Raw genomic sequence first — 17,201 nt, 5'->3', positions numbered from 1 at the left:
AAGAACTGAACACAATGTGGTTTGTGATAAAACTCAGTGCTCAGGATAGGTTGCTGAGAGTTAAAATCCACTTTTCACACTACATTGACCACAGCACCCACAGGCACGACTACAACGTCTTTCTATGAATGGGACAGATTGCCATATGGATGCAGACAATGAACAAGCTGTACAACTCTTGGCGACAAGTGCCTAGGGGACTGTCCTATATTAGTACCACCTGTGCTGTGGAAAATTGTGCTCTGGATTTGAAATGGCATTTAAGGAGCCATCAGAATGTTAGCTTTCAACACACATGTGAACACACACAAAAATTACGCCTTTTTTTTTTTTACAAGCAAGCCTCCCTGTTCCTAAGACACTTACGAATAGTTCCTTTCTTTGTTTACACAGCCAGAAAGACAACATTGAATAAGTAAAAGCATTTCTTCCTTTTGTGGGCTTTCCCCTTCTGCTCTAATGAGAATATACTTTATGATGCATGGTTTGCTTTTCTTATTCCAGATGCCTTTGTAAAAACTCATTTTGTACGGTATAAAATATGACAATGGAGACTGTACCTTTCAGTTGCCATCCAAGGTAAACGATTTTGTTCATAACAATTCAAGAAAGTACTGTGATGTGTGTGAAAGCTGTACATTGCAAACTAAACTGAGGGAGGCTTACACCTAATAAGTGAAACGTATTATTATGAGCTAGATCCAGACAAACAAACCTCCTGAAAATTAGTAAGACTTTATTTTATGCGTGTTCACTGTTTCTTACACGTTACTAGCATTTGGGTGAGAAGACAAAAAAAAAAGCGAAATCTTACTAGCACAACTTTTCAGATGAAACCAAAGCAAGAACTTTGTATCATTTTCAGATATAAAAGAGGTCAAGGAAATGAAAAGTATAATAAACTGAAGGGAAGAAAATAGTTATAAAACTAGTATCACTCCCAAGACAAATAGTGACCTTTAATTTCAGAGAGGGAAAACCTCTAACCTAAAATCCAATTTCTGTATTACTTTGGCTCAATGGATCATATTTACCTTGTTTATAAATGGTTATTGCTTGATAGTTAGTACCTTCAGGGTTAGGGATACAGTGAACAATGCTCCATTAAAACCAAATGGGAGGTTTAGGATCAGAATTGTACCCTAATAGAAAACATGCAATACATTATAGTCTCTACCAAGCTAAATGACTTATTCTTAAGAGTAAATAGCCTTATGGATATCACTTAAACTGCTTCCTCTATTTCCTGACATTTGTCCAATGGTTATTAGTCATCCTCAATCCAGATTCAGAAGTTAGTCTGTTTTTTTGGCTGCCTTGCTCTTTTGGAACAGTTAATATTTATGATGTAGTCAATGAGGGGGGAAAAAACCTGAGCTGCATACAAGGAAAGATGAGAGAAATATTAATTCCCATACTTTTAGAACTGTGTGATTTCCTGTTCACAGCCCAACCATAATTAAACATTTGATAGCACATTGATTTCACCAAGAGAGTAAAGCATATGCTTACATTTTCCCAAATGAAATCAATAAAGCTTAAAAGTGCTTAACTTTGGCTAGATTGTGAACAGGAAATTTAGTAATAGAAGGGGACCTGATTTAATTAGACTCAAAGCATTTTGATTGCAATGCTTGCTTACAGCTTTGACTGTAGAATCAGAATACATTTATGCGTACATATTAGCAGAAAATCATCAACAACCAGTATGCAAAAACACTCTGAAGCGGTATTAAAGACACATGTAAGTATCCTGGTGGCAGGGAAAAGGTGGCAATATACAAAACACTCGGGTATCTGTTGGCCAGATGGAGGTATAAAACAATACATATGCTAAAATTTGGGGTGGGTGGGTGGAATCTGTTCCATGTCTGCCAAGACTCACCCAAATCTATTCAAAGGACCTTTGGACATATTACTTTAATGCTACAAAAGTGCATAACTGATCATTATTCCTGCTGACCTGAAATCAGCGAACCATTTCAATTCAGAAGTTCTCAAGTGTCAGGTCAAATCGCTGAGAATCAGAAAGTGACAAACTTAAAAGCCCTTCTCCAAAGAATGACCGTGTGATATATCAAGCAATTACAGACGAGTCAGCTTAACATCACCTGAGGAAGAAATGGGTGTGGGGAGGTGTGTGGTGGGGAAGAAATGGAACAGTTTTGCAGGATTTAATATTGAGATAATCTTCAACATGGACCAATGTGGAAGAGGCCATGCGTAACTAATTCACTAGAGTTCTTCAGAGATACAATTGTCATGCTACAAGGTAGAGTGGTGAGAGAGATTGTAAAATAAAACAGTATCTGATTTTTAAAAATTCTGTATTTCTCAAAAAACACTAAATGACCTAAGGATACAGGATGACACACAACTCAAAACAACGTTCCAACTCAGAACAAGGGAACAACTGGCAAGTAACAACAGAAATTTCTTCAGTGTTAATGAAAAGGAGATTTATCACATCATAGCAATAGCTAAAAAAGCATTTTATACAATGACAGCTGAGTTCCACAGGGTTGAACAAGAGGCCATATAAAATGAGTACAGCAGGCCACATTGTATTAACTATCAAAAAGCAGCAAGACTGTGACCAGGTGGTAATAGACATTTTGCAAAACCCTAGGCTGAACCTCACTAAACACTTTTCACACATTCACCATCTTGTAGAAGAAGCCTTAGGATTGCTGTAGTTTGTTGAACACAAGGTAAACTACTCTTACAAAATGGGATACTAGAGGCCCCATGATCTGGGAGAAAAGAAGCTGGGGCAACAAAAACAGCTGGGTGAAGCCCATATTGAGCAACTGCTGGGGAAGCATGGGACACCAAGTTTTTGTTTTGTGATCTCTGTGAAAACAGGCTCACACAACCATAATCTGCCCGTTGGGCACAGGAGCAAGAATGAACAGCAGTGAGCATATGGCAGGCATCTCACAAAAGCCACCTATTACTGTATTATTCTGTGCTTGATCAATATGCACATTTAATAAACGAGTTCTGGAAAGGAGGGTACATTTACAGGTTATGCACAGATAAGGGCAACAGAAACAGACTGTTTAATCAACACATATCCAACCCAATGGCTTCACCAATATGTTTTTTATTTGCTGTTCAGGTCATCTGATACTAGTCAGTCTACTGAGCAGTTCCACAATAAAAATTCTATACTAAAGCTCTCCAAGATGTCCATTTCCAAATCGAGAGGCCTTATTCCTTTTGCATATGGCACCAATCTGGCAAATGCTGGAAGGAAGAAAAAGAGCTTTCTACTTTCTCAACAGTCAGAGTTCCAGGTGATTTTATGTACTTTGGCATATTTCCACAAAAATTAGGGACCGCAGAAAACAATTACAGAAAACTACAGTTCAAGGAGTTATTAAGCAACTGCATTAGAGTGAGTGCAAAGCAAAGCTAAAGTCAACCTGTCGTATTCTGTAACAATGCATGAATTTCAAGACATAGCCTGGAAATCCAATAAACTGTAGTCAACACCTATTCACTCAAAAACCATGAAAGCTGGCTTATGGAGGGTAAGAGCTGACACAATAAAATGCATACTAAGATACTGCTTTTGGGGTTTTTAGATCCAACTCTGAAGACTTCTCATCAGAACTTTTCATGTCATCCATCCCAGTATATTAGGTCTGGATGGATATATTCTGAAGAACCTATTACTTTCAAGGCCTCCTTTGGTCTGGGGCCTGCAAATGTTCAGCTGGAACTGTAATTGGAACCCTTTGATTAGAATTGGAGCCATTCGATATTTTACTTGATATCGAGGATCTTGAAGAAGCCCTCTCTTCTGCAAGGGGGACTATTTCCCACAGAGTCACTTTCAAACTCAACTCGCAGCCTATTCTGATATTGTTAGGCAGACTGTAGAACTGCTAAAGCTATGTGGGCTTCTTTCTCTTACGCACAAAACTTTGTAACCATTGGATGGGGCAACCTTGCCCTCGCACTACTGATGTGAGTCATCATTTGGCCATAAATAGCAAATTCACTCTTCATATAAGGAAGAACAGGATTTTTTATCCAGAAAGGCAGAGCCGAAGCTGTTCGGCCAAGTAGGTTTGACACTGGTAATGAGAGGACCAGTTCCTTCATCATTGGTAGCCCCGTTACTGTGGAACAGCTTGCAGAGGATTTACCATGTCCTCTCCCCTTTTAATATTTCTACATACTTGGTCTAACTGTGCCTTTAGCTAAAGACTGAGGAGAATATTTTGGCTGTCATCTGCGTCATTAATATGGCTTTATTGTGGGTCTGTTGCACTTTACTTTATGAATATTGTTAGCCCCTTTGAATAGACTTCATAAAGCTAGATGTACATTCCGAAATTTAAAAGAGAGAGAGAGAGAGAGGATTAAAGCAATTGGCCTCAAAAGTCTTGGTCAAAAGAAAAGAAAGGAACTTCTTACATTTAATAGCCTTGAAGATGCAGATATTCCAGCATACCGCCTTGTCTCCTCCCCCTTTTCCATCTGTTTTTCATGTTACCTACCAAACTCTTGCACTTGAATTTCTGTACTCTTTAAATCAGCTCTGTTACAGTTTTCAAATTTGAATTAGTCTGCGGCTTCACTGTAGCCAGTCCACCTTTTAAGAATAGTACATATTACATACACAAATCTACAGACAGGATTTCATATCAGTCATTTATCTAAATAAACTTGTGGATGGCTATATAATCTTTTACAAAAAAAGAGAAGAGCTTCCATACTGCTTTTGTGTAATTCACAATTTTGCAGCCAGTGGAGAGTTTCTGTCCAAGAGAACCAAACACTGAAATTTGCATGCTAGTGGATGGTCTTACTTTTGCTTATTCATAGTGAATACAAGTACGTATAGCTAAACGTTTCCCTTAGGGCAAAACTGACTGAGGTACATTTATTACATTGAGTGAGTTTATACGCATGTATATGATCAGCACAACAAACATTATTAAATTGTCTGAGCAAAATTCAAGCATGGAAACATGCTGCCAGAGTGGAATGCTAACAATGCAGAATTGCTCACGACCGTATTGGGAAAAGGATCTTAACAAGCCTTAATTTGAGCTTTGGCATCCGCCTCACAAATTGCACAAATTTTTCTCCTTTTAATAGTGTTGAATATTGATAAATGCCTCCACTCAGCACAACAGGGAAGTTGGTCTCTATTGGCAATCTTTACCAAAGTGTGTATGTTTTTCTCTCCTCTCTGTACTCAAGGGTTTACCCTGAATGATTTAATTATAATTTTCCTTGTGTAAGACAAATTAAAGAGGAGAGTAGGAGTGTCATGCCAAAGCAGATTATTTATCTCCTTAACAGATTGCTGTACACCAAGCCCCAGAGCTGCCGCCACCACCGCTGCTATTTACAAAACCCGGGTGCAATACGGAACAAAAGAGAGGATACAGAAAACATTGGAAGGCAAAGAAGGGGGGAGGGCTTCAAGCATTAACACATTATTTCTAGCTGTAGTTATATTGCTTCCCAGGGAAACTCCGTAACACTTTCTGTCACAGATCATTAAAACAGTTGCACCTTTAAGGCCAGTTAAGACACACAGCCTGGTATTTAACCCACAACACCTGTGCTGAAAACATGAGAGACCTTCCCTTCTAATTCCTCCAGGAAAAACCAACTTTGCCATGAAGGCTGCCCTGCCTTCTTCTCATCCCCAACTGAAACAAAGCCTAAGCACACATGCATTTGTGCAAATTCAATCCACGTTACTCTTGCTTCTCCTCACCTGTTCTGTCTCCTCCCTGCAAAGAACTGAGTGTAAACTTTTTGATGCACAGACCTGGTCTGGTGCTTATGAAACTTCAATGGCACTGTACATAAAATATTATGTACAAGAATTAACCTGCATAAACAGTGTACTTAAAACTGCACGAATTTGGAGAAGACAAAAATTATCCACTTCATATACGGACGCTTCCACACATGGTCTCTCTCTCTCTCTCTCTCTCTCTCTCTCTCTCTCACACACACACACACACACACACACACACACACACTTTTGTCAACTCTGGGCAATTTTGCAGGTTTGATGGTAAATCACAATAGTCTCCATGTTAAAAGATTATGCTAAAGATGCTTACTTATAAGCAGTTTCAGGTGGGTAGCTGTGTTGGTCTGCAAAGTTTTGGTCCAGTAGCACCTTGAAGATTAACTAGATTTCCATCTAGTTGGTCTTTAAGGTGCTACTGGATCCGAATCTTGCTCTTTCTCTTATAATATAGCAAGCACCTATCAAATACAGTCATATACAAGCCTTGTTAAAGAGCAAGGATCTTTGAAGTTGATTGGAATGAAACTACATCCTTAAATCCGTTTGCCCCATCAAGAAGATCCTGCCTGTCCCAGAATATCCCAGTTTATATGGACACTGAATACACTTCTGATATAGGCGTAGGAGGAGTAAAACAACAATCAGACACAAAGAAAATCAAAATGCACTAGACAGAAGCGAACTAACTTGTAGGACAGATATGGCCAGACAGAGGAAGAGAGAGAAGGGAAAGTGAAAAATATTATTAAACAGAGTGTGCATCCTGCACTTTCGGACACCACTTACTATCAGTAAACAAATATTATTTAATGTCAAAGCAAATCATTGATCTGGGTGCTAAATGTGTAGGAAGTGGTATCCAAAATCTTCTTAGTGCACACATGACCATATATTCCCATCAACACTTCATTCCAAACCACCAAAATTTTGAGCATCCCTTTCTAGTAGTCCAGTTCCAAGATTACACGACATGCAGAATAAAGAAATCCACAGAGGGATCCCTTTAAAACTATAAAGACATTTAGTCATTGTGCTAACAACACATGCCAGATGATGTTATTGACAGCAGTGTGACATTTAACCAATCCCACATAAAAGCTTTCAACTCTTTATCTCCCCTACACAAACTCAAAACAATCAGCTCTGTAATGCCCTAAACATGATTATTTGCAAATCAACCCCCCCATAGCACACATGTGCACATGCATGTGTGCACGTGTGCACACGCACACACGTACACACAAACCCTTCTTAGAATCCATTATATTTGATATTGGTCCTTTTTTTGCTTCTTGCATTAGTGAAAAATATTATTTGAAGCTACAGAAAAACTTGTCAAACATATACAAAGCAAATATCGCACACTGTTTAATAAGCAGCAGTTAAGTTACAAAGAAGATTTAACTTCCCTAAGATCTCGAGGTACAGTCCTATTACACTAAACATCACAATAATTTAGGTTCAATGTGAAAAATGAAGCTTGGTAGCTGGAGCTCAAATTGGAATTCATATACTTGTCAATCAATACTACACTGAAAAAAACCCTAGCTCTACAGTTGGCTTCACTTGCTACTTTCAACATCTAGCAGCAACTCAGTAATCAAAGAATCCAAAGAGCAGATACAATAAATGACAGCCAGTGTTCTTTCAACTGAGTATCGATGTCATCTTTTTCAGCTTCTCTGGTAGCTTTCTTACATCCAGCCAACATTACCGGCTCTGAGCCTCTGCTGGTATATTTGCACACCTAAGCCTCCATTACATTTTCTCTTATTGCCTCAAACTAACTGGGACAGATGAAGTCATGAGCAGGCCCAATCTCAACTGGGTAGTTTAACTGCCTCTTATGCAGGACCAAAATGCCAAGGAGATACAAAGCTACACCTCAGCACTATACTATCTATTAGATTTCTGTCCTGTCTTTCCATAAAACACGTCCAGGGGGTGTATGTTCTTCTCTCCTCCTATATTTTACCTCAGCAACAACACTGTGAGACATGCTAGGCTAAAAGAGAATGACTGGTCTGAGGTCACTCAGTGAGACTCTAATCACTACGCTACTTCAGATCATGTCCTATTAGATTCTTCCCAAAACATCCTTTTATCCTTGGGGAAAGAAACCGCACAGTTCTTGGTATCCAAAGACCTAGCTCATGAGTAGAGATGGGCATGAACAGCAATACGAACTAAAAAAACCCAAGAACGGCCCCATTCTAAACGAATAGGTAGTCATTGCAAGCCTTGTTTGTTGCTGTTCATTGCTGTTCATCAAGCCAGACAGTCTGGCACCTGCAATCAATTCCCTTGGCAACTTAGGCAGGGATTGTCTGAACTCTGTCTGAACTCCTGCTGTTGCCCTGGAAATCCCAATCTAAGCCCAATTTAACTTGATAGGCAGGTCTTCCTTCCAAGTGTAGACTGGAGCTCCAAATTTGTTACAAGAGGAAAAGACCAGGGGGAAGGGAGGCTCCCAGCCCTGGCTTTCAGGGAGAGACAGCTGCTGTTAGAGAGACAGGGTGAGTGCATTGGAGCCTGAATTTTCTTTGTGTGCGGTGGGATAGGGATCTACCCCTTCAGGTTCCAGGGCTGCTGCCAGGCTCTGGGGCCAAGCTATTATTGGTACATTTCTTGTTGCGTGCTCAGGTAGGGTTTCTGGGAGTGGTGCGGTAGGGATCTTAATGGCTGGAGGAGAGCCTGCTGGCCCCCACGAACAACGCACATGTTCGTGAACAGGATCATGTTCGTCAATGTTCATTGTTCGTGGATGGCAACGAACAATGAACACCATGTTCTTTTTTTTCCTGTTCGTGCCCATGTCTACTCATGAGTTCCCCTACACTGACATTGTGGCCTATTGCCATTGAAACAGAGTTTGAATCTTTGCTAAAAGCTCCAAGACTGCTGTCATCCAAGTTGTTGGATTTTAAAGCTTATTTCCCAAACAGACTCAGACAAGATAAAATTCACAAGCCTGTATTTCTTCCTTAACCTGCCCCCCCCCCCCAGCTTTGTTGATTCTCACTGGCAATATTTAGACTGCATGCTCCTCAGGAAGGGACCCATCTTCTTTGGTGAGGTTATTGTACTGCATCATGTACAATGACCCAGGTCTCCTGTTGGACAAAAAAGTGGCAACAGTGGCTAGGGTCACCTTTCCCCAGCTTCAGATGGTAATCCACCTGAGGCCCCTACTGGGAAAAAGTGAACTTGCCACTGGGATGCATGTGCAGTCGACATCTAGATGAGATTATTGCCATAGCTCTATGTGGGACTGCCCCTAAAGAATGTTGGAAGCTACAGTTGGTACAAATTTCTGTGTCCAGAGCGTTGACTGCAGTCAGTCATAGAGAGCCCATATCACTCCGGTATTATTGCACCTGCACTGGCTCCCAATTTGCTTCTGGGCCCAATTCAAGGTGCTACTCATCCTCTTACCCCACCTCACCTGGATGACAGAGTTGAATCTAGCTTTTAGCTTCATTATAACATTCTATTGTTTCAATAGAGCCAGTTTGGTGTAGTGGATAAGAGCATAGGACTCTAACCTGGAGAACCAGGTTTGATTCCCCACTTCTCCACTTGAAGCCAGCTGGGTGACTTGGGTCAGTCACAGCTTCTAGGACCTCTCTCAGCCCCATCCACCTCACAGGGTGATTATTGTTGTGGGGGTAATAACATATATTGTAAATCACTCTGAGTGGGTGTTAAGTTGTCCTGAAGGGTGATATATAAATCAAATGTTATCATTATTAACAACTATGGCAATATATCAGGCAAGCAGAATGCAGTAGACTGGTATCTAGCAGCATCTTGTTTTGCCCATGGCTACTGCTGGAATCCAGCTCAACCTTTTATAGAGGTGGGAAGCTGATGGACCCAGACTCCTGCTAGCTTGCAATCTGCTTTGGGGATCAAGTGCCAGCAAGGAAAATACACTGTTTTGCACAATAGGTTCAGAAGCACTGGGTGAATATTGCATCCAAGGAGTAACTTTACCATTGCTAACTTTAGAAGCCAGCTGTTGTCCATCTGCTGCACCCTGACAACATTCCCCATCATCTTCTTCCAGCTGTTGTTTCCGGCCCACTCTCAGTACCTTAATTTCAGATTGCTGACTGCACTACTTTTAGCTGTAGACACAGCTTTAGAACTGAGCATGCTTCAGCCAGCAGTGCTATGATCAGACAGAAAGGCTCTCACGTCAGAGGTAGACAGGAAGATTTGGGAATCGGAGAACACTAATGCTATGCACTAAAGGGCTCGGGGAAAGATTCCCTGTATTCTGTTCTGTAAAACATGAAAGTCAGGAAGAAATTCCTTCTACCCCAAAGTTCAACTGGTTGGAGATTACAGGAGCCAAAAAATCTACTTCTCATTACAGGGTAGGTTCCTGCTTTTGTGGCAACACATAAAGATGGATAGAAAGAATCAACTCACCTGCACCCACAGGTTCATACATAAAATGCATATAACGCTAACCTAATTTATATTTTAGGAAAGTTTTGTTTTTTTATTCCAAACAGGACCTTAAAAGTGCCCCAAATCAAAACAGCTTGCTGCCCTGTGGAATTGTTTCTCCTACCTCAAATATACAGATCTTTTTCCTTTGTACTTCTCATGTGCTGTTCTGAATGCTCAGGATCTTAGGCAAATACTCTTCTATCCAGTACAGAAAGCGAGTGAAAAGCATCTAAACAAGTAGAGTTTTATGTGTCATATGACATCTAAGCAGGCACCACATTGCCTGACAAGACAGCAAACAGAAACCTTAAGTGCCTCCGTCAGCATTCTTCTATGCATTACTCTCCTGTGTTTCTTATGGACAAAGAGGTAATTCAATCGCACTCGGCTGCAAATGGATGGTGCCAACTTCAAATACACCAAAGAGAAGGAACCCACAGCAAATGCCCTCTTCACTCTGAGGCATCTACCTTTTATATTTTGATGGATTTGAAGAGGAATTCTAAGCATCATTCTAGCTATACTATAATGGCAGTATCATAAAAGATAGTGTATATTTATTAGTTTCATGAGAGGCTAAGCTGCATTTTCTGTTTCAGTCCAATATAAGAGAGAATAGTGTCAGAGTTTTCTTCCTAAGCACATTCTTTTTTTAAAATCTGCCACACTGAAGTGCATCAAAAACTGCAAAGGACTAACATTTACTATATAGAGATTTTTAAAGGAATAATTCAAGAAGCAGTATTTTAACTTTGCTTTACAAGTCACATAAGAAGTTCCTGTTTTCAAGTGAATAAAAGCATGTCTATGAGGTTCTAAACTGAACATCTATAGGTCTTCTGAATCCCTGAAAATAAGCTTGCACTGCAATTTTGTGTTATCACAAATTCCACTACCATCATTGGAAACTTACACAGATCAACTGAGATAGTCACTAGGCCAAGCTCCTATTCTAACGAGGAATACCACACAAATCAGCCTTCTCTTCGATCCATAAAACACTGGCTTGGATCCAACGAACCAGCATCACAACATGGCTTCCGTTCTTCCACTTTCCTACTGGAAACCCTGAAAAGCCACTTCCAAGAGTCAAAAGAACCCTTTAGAACACCGTGGGAAGTGGCATGGAGGGAATCATAAGAAATCCCTCCATCCTTGGTACAATGATAGACTTGTATCCATGCAAGTGTCCACAATCCAATTACTTTACAATATGGACATCTACTCATGTTGGCCCTCTAGCAAACAGGCTAGATTATGAACAAAAGGGAGAAGGGGATAGTCAATCCGGCTTCTATCATACCTTCCCTGCTGCTCAGCTAACAGTGCCTGGTGGTGCATTTTTCTAAGAGTACATTGAAAAAATCACTCAAGCTACAATCCATCCTGGAAGTGGCTGTTACAGAGAACCACTGTCAAACACCTTCACCAGAATGACAGCAAAAAGAGGAATAGCTAAAGAGAATGGAAAAGAAGCTGAGCTACTCTTCTCATTCTTTATGATCTGGGTGCCACTGGGCTGTAGCAGATTTATCTGTAATTTTAACAGCCTAGGTAATCTAACATCATTAGCATGAGCTAATAAAAGTACATCATAGAGACACTAGGACAACTTTTTTTAAAAGCTAAACAATCCAGTATCTCAATAAAATTTTTCTATACATGCTCTGGAGGAAGACGAATATCACACTGATCAGTAAGAAACCAATTTACGTCTTAAAATACAGCTATCTGTTAAATACACAACAACTAGAAAGTTCCTCTAGAACACATAAACCCCTTCTAATGAAGGTGATACGGCAACAGCCACTATCTCAGTCACATTTGTTTTAGGGAGTGAGGTTCTATGAGAATGTGGGCATCGCTTGAATGTGTAGGGGAGATCTCATAGATGTTACCCTGAGCTTTTATAAAGAAAAGTCTAACTTAGAAAAGTCTAAGTTTCTATCCTATCCTATCCTATCCTATCCTATCCTATCCTATCCTATCCTATCCTATCCTATCCTATCCTAATCAAAAAATACCCCTTTGGTGAATATGTAGAATTCTGCTTCCCAAGAAAGAAACAGAAGATGGTGACAGTGTGCAATGTTAGAACAAACAGACTACTGAGTACATTTTTTATCTCGTCCTTTATCCAAGGAATTTATACAAGGATGTTTCTCCCTTCCCAATTTTATCTGCAGAACAACCATATGAGGTAGGTAAGGTTGAGAGTGTGTGACTGGCCCAGTGTCACCCAGCAAGCTTTCATGGCAGAGTGCCAATTTCAACCCAGGTCTCTCAAATCCTAGACAACACTCTAACAACTACACCAAACTTGCTCTTTGACTAAATGGATTTAAAATATAAATATATTAATATAAAATATTACAAGCAAAACAGCCCGATGTGGAATAGAGATGCCTGTAAAAGGAAGGCCTACAAGCATAACACACACAGAGAGAGACAAAATCATAAATTCAGTCTTTCTGCTGTATCTTGGAAGAAGCCATGGTAGTTTTCAGTATATCTCATCCTCCACAGAAACCCTGTCTTCTAATGCTACAACAAACATATTTCATTTGACAGACATGCACAAATGTACACCAACAAAAACCAAGACCAAGTCCTCCCAGCATAAGTAACAGACACTATATATGATAATGTCTCAATTTTTAAGAACATTCTTATGTATTTTACATCTATACATGACAGCTTTGTTTTCTTACAATAAGAAAGACACAAGATGTGCTTATGTACTTGTCTTACCAACATTCTTTCAAATCACTTGACTAGGAAACACTATGGCCAGGAAAAAAAATGCCATTATTAGCATGTGAAATAATAAGTAAATTAATTCCATTTCCATTTTTTAGCCTTTATGGTTTCAAAGAGATTCTTCTCAGTACAGAAGCTTAAATGTATCTTCATTGACCTGCTCTGAAAGATTATTGCCTGTTATTCCAAAGGGCTGGGGAGTGAGCCCTATACAAAGCAGCAAAGCTTCTTATAGTCGCACTTTCTGAAAAAAGACCTTCACCTCACACCATGCATCATGACAACACATTTCTGGAACTTGAAGGAACTTAAGCATTATATATACGATATAGCATGAGGACTGCTTTAAGAAAAGAAAAAAAATGAAATATTTAGAAGTAGGGGTGTGCGCTTTGGGTTCCCGGTTCAGAAAAAAAACCCGAACTAATTGGGGCCAGTATGATGGCCCTGATTCGGAAATACCAAATCAAAGCTTCCCAAAGCAATTCAGATTGCTTTGGGAAGCTTTGGGGCCTTAAAGGGAGCCCGGCCTCCTGCCCTCCCATGATCACCCCACTTACCTGGGGCAGTCTTCTGGCAGTGGCGTGGATGGCGCCGGCGTTCACTGCCACCCTGCCAGCTGCTGCTTTGGCTTCTGTGGTGGCGCCAGCATTCGCTGCTGCCCTGCCAGCGGCTGCTTTGCCTCTGTGATGGTTCAGGCAGCACCAGCGTTCACTGCCGCCGGCCGCCACAGAGGCCAAAGCAGCCGTGTGGGCAGTGGCGGCAGCCTTCCCTGCTGCCCTGCTGGCCGCGGCAGAAGACCTGCTCCGGCTTTCAAGGTAAGTGGGGTTGGGGGAAGCAGGGCTCAGAGGGGAGGTGGGAATCTCTCTTCGGTATGCTCCGAATCATTTTGAAGCATACCGAAGTGATTTCCGAAAACCTGAACCTGAAGCGGCTTCCCTCTGCTCCCCTCCCATACACACACACTGCATTACAACAGCAAAAATGCATTCTTTCGTAATAACTTTGTGCTCACCATTACTTTTGAGAAACATACACAGGAACAAATAAAAAGGAAAATATTTCATTCACCCAAAGCACAAACTATATATTTGAAGAAATGGCTTGTCAGGTAAAGATGGTGACATAGAGAGCTTACAGAATGTTGGGAGGGTGTGTGTGTCAGGATTACATAAAATTTATGCAATGACACAATAAAGGTGAAAGGTCTGGTTTATACATTAGCTTGGATACCACTGAAATCCCCCTCTTGCTTTTCCTAGGGGATCCACTATTTGGGATGGCATTTGGGACCACATCAAGAGAGTGGAGGTGCTGATAGAAGGAAGTTGGAGGTCTGCACAGCTGGATACGTGCTCACATAAGAGCAAATCACCGACACTGTAGGAGTCCCCATCATAATCACAGGCATTTAACTCAATGTATTTAAGACTGGTTTAGTGCTTAGGAAGGCACTGTTAATCCAAGAACACAGATTATAAAATATTTGTGTGCATGAATCAGATCAGTTTATGTGAACAAAAACAAATTAGCTAAAATCAAAAACATAGTAATAGATGTTAGTAATTTTTTAAAATCAGCCAGCATTCCTTATTATCTTGAGGATATCAATAGTGATGTTTTATGTCTCAGAATATTCAAAGCCCCAAGAATTAAAGCATCACAAACACACTCATGTAACAATCACCACTGCACTCATTTTCTCCCTTGGTCATTCCCACTGTTTAACACCAGAAAAACTAGGATCTCACCAAAATAAGCAAGGGTGCCTTCATGCAACCACCACTCAGAGACAAATTTAAACAAACAAAACTGCTAAACAAAAAAACTGTGTTGTAATGGGTGATTTTAACTACCCACACATTGACTGGGCCAATGGGTGTTCGAATCGGGGGAGAGAAAGTGAGTTTCTAGACTGTCTCAATGACTGTGCTATGGAACAGATGGTTACAGAACCTACTAGGGGAGAGGTGATCCTGGATTTGGTCCTCAGTAATGCTGAAGACCTGGTGAGAGATGTAAATGTGATTGCACCACTTGGGAACAGTGACCATAATGTTATTGAGTACAACATATGTATAAATAGGAAATTGCCTAATAAGACCAACACAGCCATGTTTAACTTCAAAAGGGGTAACTTTTCTGAGATGAGGGGGTACGTGAAGAAGAAACTGAAAGGGAAAGTAAAAAAGGTCAAAACACTTGGGGAATCTTGGAGACTATTTAAAACTACAATCCTGGAAGCTCAAATTAAATATATACCGCTGGTTAGGAAAGGCACAAATAGGTTTAGGAAAAGGCCAGCATGGTTAACAAGCAATGTAATAGAAGCTGTAAAAGGTAAAAAGGATTCTTTTAGGCAGTGGAAAACTAGTCGGAGTGAGGTTGATAAAAAGGAGCATAAGCTGTGGCAAAAAAAGTGCAAGTCTGTGATCAGACAGGCAAAAAGGGAATATGAGGAGCATATTGCAAAGAACATAAAGAAAAACAATAAACAATTCTTTAAATATATTAGAAGTAGGAAACCAGCTAGGGAGGCAGTGGGGCCCTTGGATGACCAAGGCGTAAAAGGATTACTAAAGGGTGATAGGGAAATGGCCGAGAAGCTGAATGCGTTCTTTGCTTCTGTCTTCACTGTGGAAGATAAGAAGTGCATGCCCACTCCGGAAGCACTGACTTTGGGAGGGGTTTTGAAAGACCTGAGTCACATTGAGGTGACGAGAGAGGAGGTTATGCGACTGCTAGATAATTTAAAAACTGATAAATCACCGGGCCCAGATGGCATACATCCAAGAGTTCTGAAAGAACTCAAGTGTGAACTTGTAGATCTCCTCACAAAAATATGTAATCTGTCATTAAACTCTGCATCTGTTCCTGAGGACTGGAAGGTAGCTAATGTTGTCCCCATCTTTAAAAAAGGTTCCAGGGGAGATCCGGGAAATTACAGGCCAGTCAGCCTGACGTCAATACCGGGTAAGTTGGTGGAAACTATTATCAAAAATAAAATTAGTGGACACATTGATGACCAAAAGCTGATGAGGAAAACTCAGCATGGGTTCTGTAAGGGAAGATCTTGTCTCACCAATCTGTTAGAGTTCTTTGAGGGAGTGAACAAACAAGTGGACAAGGGAGACCCGATAGATATTGTTTATCTTGACTTCCAGAAAGCTTTTGACAAAGTTCCTCATCAAAGGCTCCTAAGTAAGCTCAGTAGCTATGGGATAAAGGGCCAAGTCCTCTTGTGGATCGAAAACTGGCTAATTAATAGGAAACAGAGAGTGAGTATAAACGGGCACTTCTCACAGTGGAGGGTGGTGAGCAGTGGGGTGCCACAGGGATCGGTATTGGGTCCAATGCTTTTTAACTTGTTTATTAATGATTTGGAATTGGGATTAAGCAGTGAAGTGGCTAAATTTGCAGATGACACGAAATTGTTCAGGGTGGTGAAAGCCAGAGAGGATTGTGAGGCACTCCAAAGGGATCTGTCGAGGCTAGAAGAGTGGGCATCCATGTGGCAAATGAGGTTCAATGTAGCCAAGTGCAAAGTAATGCACATTGGAACCAAAAATCCAAAATATAAATACAAGTTGATGGGGTCTGAACTGGCGGAGACTGACCAAGAGAGAGATCTTGGAGTCATGATAGATAACTCACTAAAAACGTCAGCACAGTGTGCGACTGCCATAAAAAAAGCTAATGCTATGCTAGGGGTTATTAGGAAAGGGATTGAAAACAAATCAGCCGGTATCATAATGCCTCTGTATAAATCGATGGTGAGGCCTCATTTGGAGTACTGTGTACAGTTCTGGTCGCCACACCTTAAAAAAGATATCATAGCACTGGAAAAAGTACAGAGAAGGGCAACTAAAATGATTAAAGGGTTGGAACACTTTCCCTATGAGGAAAGATTGAGGCGCTTGGGGCTCTTTAGCCTGGAGAAAAGACGACTGAGGGGAGACATGATAGAGGTTTACAAGATAATGCACGGGTTAGAGAAGGTAGAGAAAGATGTGTTTTTCTCCCTTTCTCACAATACAAGAACTCGTGGGCACTCTATGAAATTATTGAGCAGTCGGGTTAGAACAGATAGAAGAAAATACTACTTTACACAAAGGGTGATAAACACATGGAATTCGTTGCCACAGGAGGTGGTGGCAGCTACAAGCATTGCCAGCTTCAAGAGGGGACT

General features: G+C 40.7%; 1 protein-coding gene across 6 annotated transcripts in view; it reads right to left on the bottom strand.

The window, feature by feature from the left end:
* The window catches only part of FOXP1 (forkhead box P1), a 714,752-nt gene that overhangs the window by 100,905 nt on the left and 596,646 nt on the right, over positions 1–17,201 (bottom strand). The window lies entirely within an intron of this gene.

This window comes from Eublepharis macularius, chromosome 4 (assembly GCF_028583425.1).
Source record: "Eublepharis macularius isolate TG4126 chromosome 4, MPM_Emac_v1.0, whole genome shotgun sequence".
Lineage (NCBI taxonomy): Eukaryota > Metazoa > Chordata > Lepidosauria > Squamata > Eublepharidae > Eublepharis > Eublepharis macularius.
Note: the sequence above shows the minus strand (reverse complement) of the source record. Positions and strands in the feature narration are given on the sequence as shown.